This window comes from Theobroma cacao, chromosome 5 (genome assembly GCF_000208745.1).
Source record: "Theobroma cacao cultivar B97-61/B2 chromosome 5, Criollo_cocoa_genome_V2, whole genome shotgun sequence".
In the NCBI taxonomy this organism is placed as follows: Eukaryota; Viridiplantae; Streptophyta; class Magnoliopsida; order Malvales; family Malvaceae; genus Theobroma; species Theobroma cacao.
Window position 1 is genome coordinate 5,805,437 of NC_030854.1, and position 8,912 is coordinate 5,814,348.

Consider the following 8,912-nt stretch of genomic DNA (forward strand, 5'->3'; position numbering starts at 1 on the left):
GTAATAGTTGTTTTAATGTCAACTGTTGTAATCAAACATAAAAGGGCATAAGATAGCTTCCAACCGTTTCTTTCATATTTCAGTTTTCCCAATATCTATTGATAGCTGCCGTTTCATCTTCCAACAGTTTCAAACTTAGTTTAAGGGTGAAGAGAAGTTGAACCACAAAAGCTGAACTGTCCTGCACTGTCTTAAGCAATGATCACATCTTCGAGCATACCTAATGTCCGTGGCAATGGCGACCAAAGTATAGGTGATGATAAATACTCTAGCCTACGATTAAGGAAGAAATGGAAACTAGATCTTCAACTTCCTTCCGCATCAATTGGTTTATCAATTGAACCAAGTAATGATCTGTGCTCTCTCTTGCGGTTTAGGGACATATCACATGGTGGTAGGTATTGGTAATAGAGAATGCCATGATATCGTGCAGGAAAGTGGTAGATTGGGAAAGCTTAAAGGAAAACATATACCTTGAGGGTGACTTATTTTCATTTTTCGACATGGGTAAACTTAAGGGTCTAAGTACCTTTCCATATTTTGATTATAGTCTGACTCTTGTTAGGGAATTTTACTCTAGCATTCGCCGGAGTGAAAATGAATTTGAAAATCTTAGAGATTTTGACCCATTTGTTTTGAACGTGTTTTTGAGAGGAATAGAGTTTATAGTGACTCCCTTTGATATTGGGAAGCTCCTGAAAATGGAGTATACACACGGACAACACAGACCTCCCCCATCATATGACCCGTCCCGTATGTGGGCCCGGGTGACAAACAGAAGAGAACCATACACCACAAAGTCATGTTCTGCTCGTCATTTGAATTCTGCACCAGATAGGCTGGTACATAATTTTCTGATGTCCACATTACAAGGAAGGATCAGTCGTTTCAAACATGTTAGCGCTAAGCATCTGTGGATGATGGAAACAATTGGAAGCTAGTTTGGCATTAATATTGTAGAATATATGATCATGAGAATGAGACAAGTTGCCATGCGGGAAGAGACGACCCTTCCATACGGGAACATCATATCGACTCTAGTTAAGAAGAAAGGGATATGGAGCAATAGGTATCTAGCTGATTGGACTAGTCGCAGGCCTCGTGCTCTCTCCTTTTGATGGCTCGTGAAAAGGGGATATGACTTGAGTCTTGATGAGCCATTGAACTCTATTGAAGGCAGCCTAGTTCATCCTGCCCATGATACTCCATCCAAACAACTGTCTAGAGTTCCTGTTTCCAATGATGTGATGTGTACTATGCTTCTAAGGATTTATGAGAAACTCAGTAATCAAACAGCTACAATACAGGCATTGGAATTGAGGATACAAAATGTTGAGAATTTTTTAATGCAAATAATAGATACAGCTGTTCAGGTAGCAGAAGCACGGCAGAATTGATAATCCTCAGATAAGTTTCTCCGACATTAACCTCAGAGAAAAAAGAAGTCAGTTGTCATTGGTTTTGGCTGAGTCAACCATACTACATGAACATTCATATTTGAGAGCTGTTTGTATAACTGGATTATGGATTCTATAGTTTGTATTTCTCATAATTGACTTGTGGTATTTTGTTTTCTTTAAATTCCCTCAACATGTGCTTTAACTTTCATCTGGTTGAGGGTTTAAGGTGTTCAACTCGATAATTTGTTATGATAGTGCTTGGGGTTGAGTTCTGGTTTGATATTGTCCATGATAATTGACTTACCCTTATTCAAAGAACATGACACACAATAGGTGAGTCACGCGATGCAAGCTCAACTAGTCACATGATCTCATATCATTTAGTCACACGATTCAATAAGAATTCTCAATGCCACTCCATATATACTACTCACGCGACTCCACATCAACTAGTAACGCAATTCCATAATATCCAGTCACGCGAATCTATTTTTCTACTCATGCGATTTTAGAATAAAAACTCACGCCATTCCATAATAACTAGTAACGTCACTCCACATATATTACTCACGCGAGTCAATATCAACAAGTGACGTAATTCCATAAAAAAGTCATGTCACACGCTTCCATATTAACTAGTAACACCACTCCATATTTACTACTAACGGGAGTCAATATCAAATACTCACTCGATTCTAAATCTTAACGGTTCACGCAATCCATATTTACTACTCACACGATTCTATGTGGATTAGTGACGTGATTCCATATTAACTACCGACCTGATTCAAAATTTAGTACTCGCGTGACTCTATAACAAATACTCTCATGAATCTGGTGACGCGATTCTGTATTAACTACCGATGTGATTCAACATTTAGTACTCGTGTGACTCCATAACAAATACTCCGGTGAATCAATATCAAATGATGACGCGATTCCATATTAACTACCTACGTGATTCAACATTTAGTACTCGCGTGACTCCATAACAATTACTCTCGCGAATCAATATCAACTAGTGACGCGATTTCATTTCCACCATTTACGTAATTCAATAGCAACTGCTTACAAACCTATGTCACGCAATGCAATTCAACATGTCATATAAGCTATAAAGTAAAGAAGTAAAAGGGGGTTGGCATATGCAAACGAATGAACGTTGTCATGTAAATTGTGTAAAATACTAACAGACTTTACGATATGAATAAGAAAAAAACAATGCCGTTCTTATTAGACCCGTATGCTTATCACATGAATGAATACAAAGAATAATTTGTAAATGATACAATAAAGAATAATATGGAAATGATACAGAATAATGTTAATGTTATTTACAAATTGAAAAAGAATAAACAAATTAAAAAATTTAACAACTTAAGCTATTAGCAAAAATCTCAACGGCAAACTTTGTTCGAATGCCTTATATGGCGTTTGCCTTCAGCGTCTGATCCTCCAAGCCGATCAACCACTGCAACAAGGCTAGAACCCAATCCCCGCAACTGTGCGAATCTTGCTATATCGGGATCTTCTCATTTAACTTATATTTCATCTACGTCAAAGCTCGCTTTTGACGACGTGAGCTGACAAAGTACCCCGCCTGGTGGCATATAATGGGAAACAATGATTTTAGTGGACTCATCTGCGTATCACGCAAGCCAGACTTCAGTACTTCTTTCCAACTGTACGATGAGTCCACTAACATCATAGTCCATTTCAGCAAGTTAACGTGCACTACCACCCAATGGCCGTCGAAAAAGCACGATACGAGAATTGAGTCAACTTCATACCATGGAAAACCCCATGGAGGTCTCCCACCACTTGCATAGGCAAGCACATTATCTGGCAAAACTGCCTCACTTGGCTTGAATGTCTTCTTGGTGGGGGAAGGTCGCATTTCTTGGCTTAGATAGAGCAAAATAAGCTGTCAATTACGTTATGCATAATAGTTAGATGCAATTAAGTTACCCTAAACCCCATACATTTGAATAATTACAACTCAGTAAAATATAATATACTTACATAGAATGTGGTGTCAACGATGCATATTCTTTGCTTGTAGTGTTGTGGATGGTGCTTACGCGCCTGCTTACATAACACACTGATGCATCATCAATCTGTTGGATGTCCATCAACTCTGTCAGCATCTCCAATTGCTAGAAAAAATCAAGGCCCTCTTGTTTTTCGATGCTCAGAATGTTAACTCTGTATATTTAAAATAGAGTTAAATTAAAATTATAGTGAAGTTACCTTACTACGAAGGTCATTTCTCACAATTTTCATATAATAATACCCATGTCAAAAAGTCTATGTATGTAATTAATACCCTAGAATCGTTAACCCTAATATGGTCTATTGTTTTCATTTTACCTAGCTTGGTCATTTTTCAGGAAGGACTTATATCTGTCCTTCAAATCGTCCTTCGCTTTGCGTTGGACTAATAGCGGGTTAACATACGGACTTCGAAGGTATTTGCTGGCCAAGATCACACGTGCATCTTCGGGCTCAAGTAGAGGTGGAGCCTTAGCAGAAGGTGTGATCTCACCATGCAGAGAGGCCTCTGCTAGAGTTGGGACAAGAGTAGGATGTGCGAAAGTTGTAGTTCCATTACTCGCAGGATGAGGTCCTTATGCAACCTCATATGGAGGAGATGGAGCCTCGAGAGAAGGTGTGGGCTGAGAATGCTGGGCTACCTCTATCAGAGATGGGATAGGTGTAGGATGATGTTCAATCGGGCTACCAATAGGTGAGATTAGACCCTAAATGATCAAAAAAATCAAACACATTAGAACAGTATATACATCGTACATGTTATAACTCACGCGATGAATAACATAAAACCTCATACCTCAAAACAATCGATCAATTGACCGACAATCCGATCCTCCAACCCTTTCAGTGAATGCTGGATATGCTCATGCAGTGACTGCCTCTACATCTGCATCGCCCGCTGGATCTCCAACTGCATTGACTGTTGGATCTCCAACTGCATTGACTGCTGGATCTCCAACTGCATTGACTGCATCTGCATCTGCATCACCCGCTAGATCTCCAACTGCATTGACTACTGGATCTCCAACTGCATTGACTACATCTGCATCTGTATATTCGTCTACAATGACTGGAGGTATTTCTTCCACTGTGTTCGCATCTTTTATAATTCTCGCTTAATGCTCGTAGTCATTTATGGACACAGCGCTCGATTGCGCGGCTTAGCATGAGGGGCAACACCTGAAGTAGGAGGAATGGTAGTAGTAAAAGCAAGAAGAGAAGCAGCAGCAAAAGCAAGAGGAGGAGAAGTAGGAGTAGCAGCATGATCAGCAGCAGGAAAAGCACCATGAACAATTGTATGAGGAGAATAAGGTGCCTCAGCAGCATCGAAATCGGAATGGACCTCCTCGTCTGTGGTGTGTCTCCGTTTAACGGCTCCTCGTACTGAACTTTTCCCTTTGCGGTCCATTATTTTCCTCTTTTGTTGGGGATTGAATTCTGGGCGACCCTCCAACTTCCATAATGGAATGTATTGCTGCCCCTTGGAGATATTGACCTCAATGTCCACCCAGTATGCAGTCAACATCTCTTCTGTCATTGGCTCTAAAGTCCTTACTGCCCACAATTGCACCAAAACATACATTGCCATTAGGTATAACCCTCGTTACCTTATGACAATAAAAATAAAATTTAATAAAATAAAAAAAATATGGTTTCTTTACTCACCTTGCCCTCTCTCTCCAAACTTGCAATATTGACGTCGAAGCCTATAAGCCTCTTGTCACATTGCCATTTAAGCATTCTTGGCCAAACCTATCCGGACTGTCACTGCCTTCCCAACAAGTTTCTGATTTCAAGTATTGCTTTCAACGCCCAAAACTGCACATCAATTGGGTAAGATTTTTACTCACCTTATAAATTCTTATGCGAAAACAATAATGATAATAATAAACATTAGGCTATGGCAGACTACCTGAAACGCCCATATGAATTTGTAGAGGTGGTAGCACTTCTTATCTGCTTCGCCCCCAACAGAAGGTTCGAAACCCCTCAGCAAGTAATCCACGGTCAGACTCCACACGTATGTCCCCATGGGAATGCATTCCACTCGTCTATGTTATCGACCACCAATAACAACCATGGAACCACAGATCGTCAGTAGTCTTGACCGAATAAAACATTGGTCGCGACCAAGACAAAGGCCATCTTACTCGCTTCTCCCTCCTGCTGAAACTGCCCTCCCTTGAACGTATCTAAAACCTATTGGATCTTCACTTCCTTCCCAGGTCCCCAATATCATAGGTGAATTCCTCCAGGGAAGGCCTTGTAGGGATTGACAATGAAGGCCAGTAGGGGACCAAACTTCAGTCCTGTCACCAAACAGAACTCCCTCTTAGAAAAGCGGGCCTTCGTTTTCCCTATTGCGAACCATAACTCTGCCTCCGTGGCGTTAGGTTCGTTGATTATATGCAGCATTAGATTGTGCACGAGAATGGCGTAGAATAAACTCTTATCTGCTTCGACATCCATCATGTGCCCGAAACATGTTTTCTTAAAGTTTTCCAACTCGTTCACTTGACACAGCATCTCACGTATCACGTGCAAATGTGACCACTTACAGTGAATGTTAATGCCCGCATTAAACCCCCACCGGTGCCTCGGCACACAAAGCAAGGACTCCACGTTTTCCTGCTCTATTCTTGTACTGGCCATCTGCAACATAAAACAAATAACATTCTCATTTTAGTCATGTCAATACCATCATTGTAGATTAATAAAAAAACAGCAGGAATTTCTTAGAAATAGCCCTCCTCATAAGTTCACTCAAAAAATAACCGTAACAATAATTTTAACTATTTTTAAACAACCCTGAAACAGAATAATTAATCCAAGTGTGGAGCATGGATTATTAAGTAAATCAACATATACACATTAAAGCATTACAGTTGACCCAAAATAATACAGAATGAACCCATGCAGATAAATTTCATGTAGTTATGACACTCGTGCAATTTCCTACAACAATAGTCACGTAATGCCTAATCAATTAGTCACGTAATTACTAACATTAAATCATGCAATGATTTATAAACAAGTCACATAATTCTAAGAACAACTAATCGAATCATGCACACACTAACTGACGCCATGCCTGAACAATATTCATGCAATAACCTAGAAACCAGTCACGCAATGATCTAGAAACCAGTCACGCAATGACCTATCAATCAGTCACGCAAAGTTAAACCCTTTTACAATCACGTAAACCCTACGTGACCCCATGCCAAAATCCACTCACGCAAAAGGTGGCAACCACCTAAGCACGCCTTCACTCACACAATATCTAACAAAGGGTCATGACACATACATATCAACCAGTCACGCATGGCCAGTCACCTTTCCACCCAAGCAACACCAACAATACCACCTTCATGTTTATATTCAAAAATTTCAAACAACAACAATATCAATATGAACAAACAATATGTATAGGTTTATGCTCAAAAACCTTAACCCTAAACATGAACAATAACCATTCTGTCAAAAACCTCCACATGGTTCAAAATAAAATAAAAAATTCATAAAAAAATATTATACCTTTCTTAACATAATGTCAACTTCTTCACACTGCTCAATATGTGAACTACCTTTATGCGAATAACAACCACTCCAAAAAGCTCCTACCACTGCCCAAATGCTCGGAAGTTGAACTGTAAAGGAATGCTTTTGACAGACTTGCTTTTGAGGATATGTACGGTCTCTCGATGAAAATCGAAGAGTTGTGGTCCATATAAAAGACATACTTGACCCGTTAATAGGTTTCGGGTTGAGGCGCGAAACCTAACTGATGGGTCGATTTCATTAAGGACAATTTTGTCTAATTTTTTTTTCTCTAGGTTAAAAACAGATAAAATTATACAAAGAACCATTCTCAAAAATGCCTTATGCTTGAGGCCCATTTATAAAAAGTACTCTTCTTATAATTTATCTGAACAACTTGTATATCAGCCATAGTTGAACTTATTGCTAAATGTCTTTCAGCAGCTTGTGGAGTTTACAATAATAATGGAAGAATGAAAGGGAGAAAGTCCCTTGAATAATTATGATTGTTCAAGAGTTATTTTTGTTCAAATAATTATGTTGGAAAACAAACAATTATGTTTGCTAGAAAATAGACAATTGTCTATTGAAAATAGATAGTTGTGTCTGTTCGAAAAAAACATCTTTGCTTATAAATAGACTTTCTGATTTCTTGAAAATGTATGGAAAAAGGTAAAAGAGAAACAATTTCAATCATTTTCTCCACTTTTTTCAAATTCTTCTTAGATTGCTTTTATAGTGTTTTGCTGGAAAAAGACTATAGGAGTTTGATAATCTTATCATACCCCGATGAGTGCTTAGTAAAATGATTTTGTTAGTGCAAAACATAGTCAATAACTTAATTTCATTGTATTTTTTAGATTTATACGTTAATAACTTTTTTGCATACTATAAGTGGGGGCGAATAAAACTTTAAGAAAATGGCATTGTTACATGCTTTGAAGCCATTTTCTGATTTTTCAGTTTTGTATTCTAAAATATTAAGGTTTTATTTCATTTCAACAATGACTGCTACAAACGCAACCCTAATGAAATTGGCTTATGATTTTTGTGAAATTGGACCAAGCTTATGTTGATAAGGAAAATGGCAAAATGATTCCTACTAGAATTACAAGATAAGGTTTCTTTCCTTACTTGATATGCATGATGTTTAGGGTTGTCAATGGATAGGGTATCCATTAATTTCGAGGTACTCGAACCCGAACCCTAACCCTATAAAAATCTAAATACCCAGATCGTACTAACTACTCAAATAATTTTGAAAATTATTGCGTTAACCCTAACCCTAATAGATTCTCATTACCTTATAATTACCCTAACCTGTTTAAAAACTCGATTAAATAAAAAATTTATTAAAATGTTCTTCATGGATATCCAATTACCCGAACCCGTACCCATATACAATAATATTTCTTTTACATATTTTCATATAATTAACTACTAATTAAATTAATAAAAACATAAATAACAAAATTTAAATTTAAATAATCATATACTATAAAGTGTGTTTATAAATGAACATAACATATAATATGAATCAATATTATTTTATTATTTAGAAATTATTAACTTATATAATAGTAATTATATTCTTTCTAAATGAACATAATATATAATATAAAGTGTATGTATTAAAAGACATTACAAGTTATATGCTATAAAGTACGTATATATATTATAATTAATAATTTTATAAGTTATAATTTTATAATGTTAACACAAAATAAAAAGTAAATATACTTATATTTAAAGTATATATATATATTAAAAGTATTTTAGTGTATACATATTATAGTAATTATATTCCTTATAAATGAACCCAACATATATAAAGTATAGTTATTAAAAGACATTACTAGTTAATTAATAGTCATAATTTTATTAATTAATTTAATTAATTATATGAGTTTGTCTTAATTA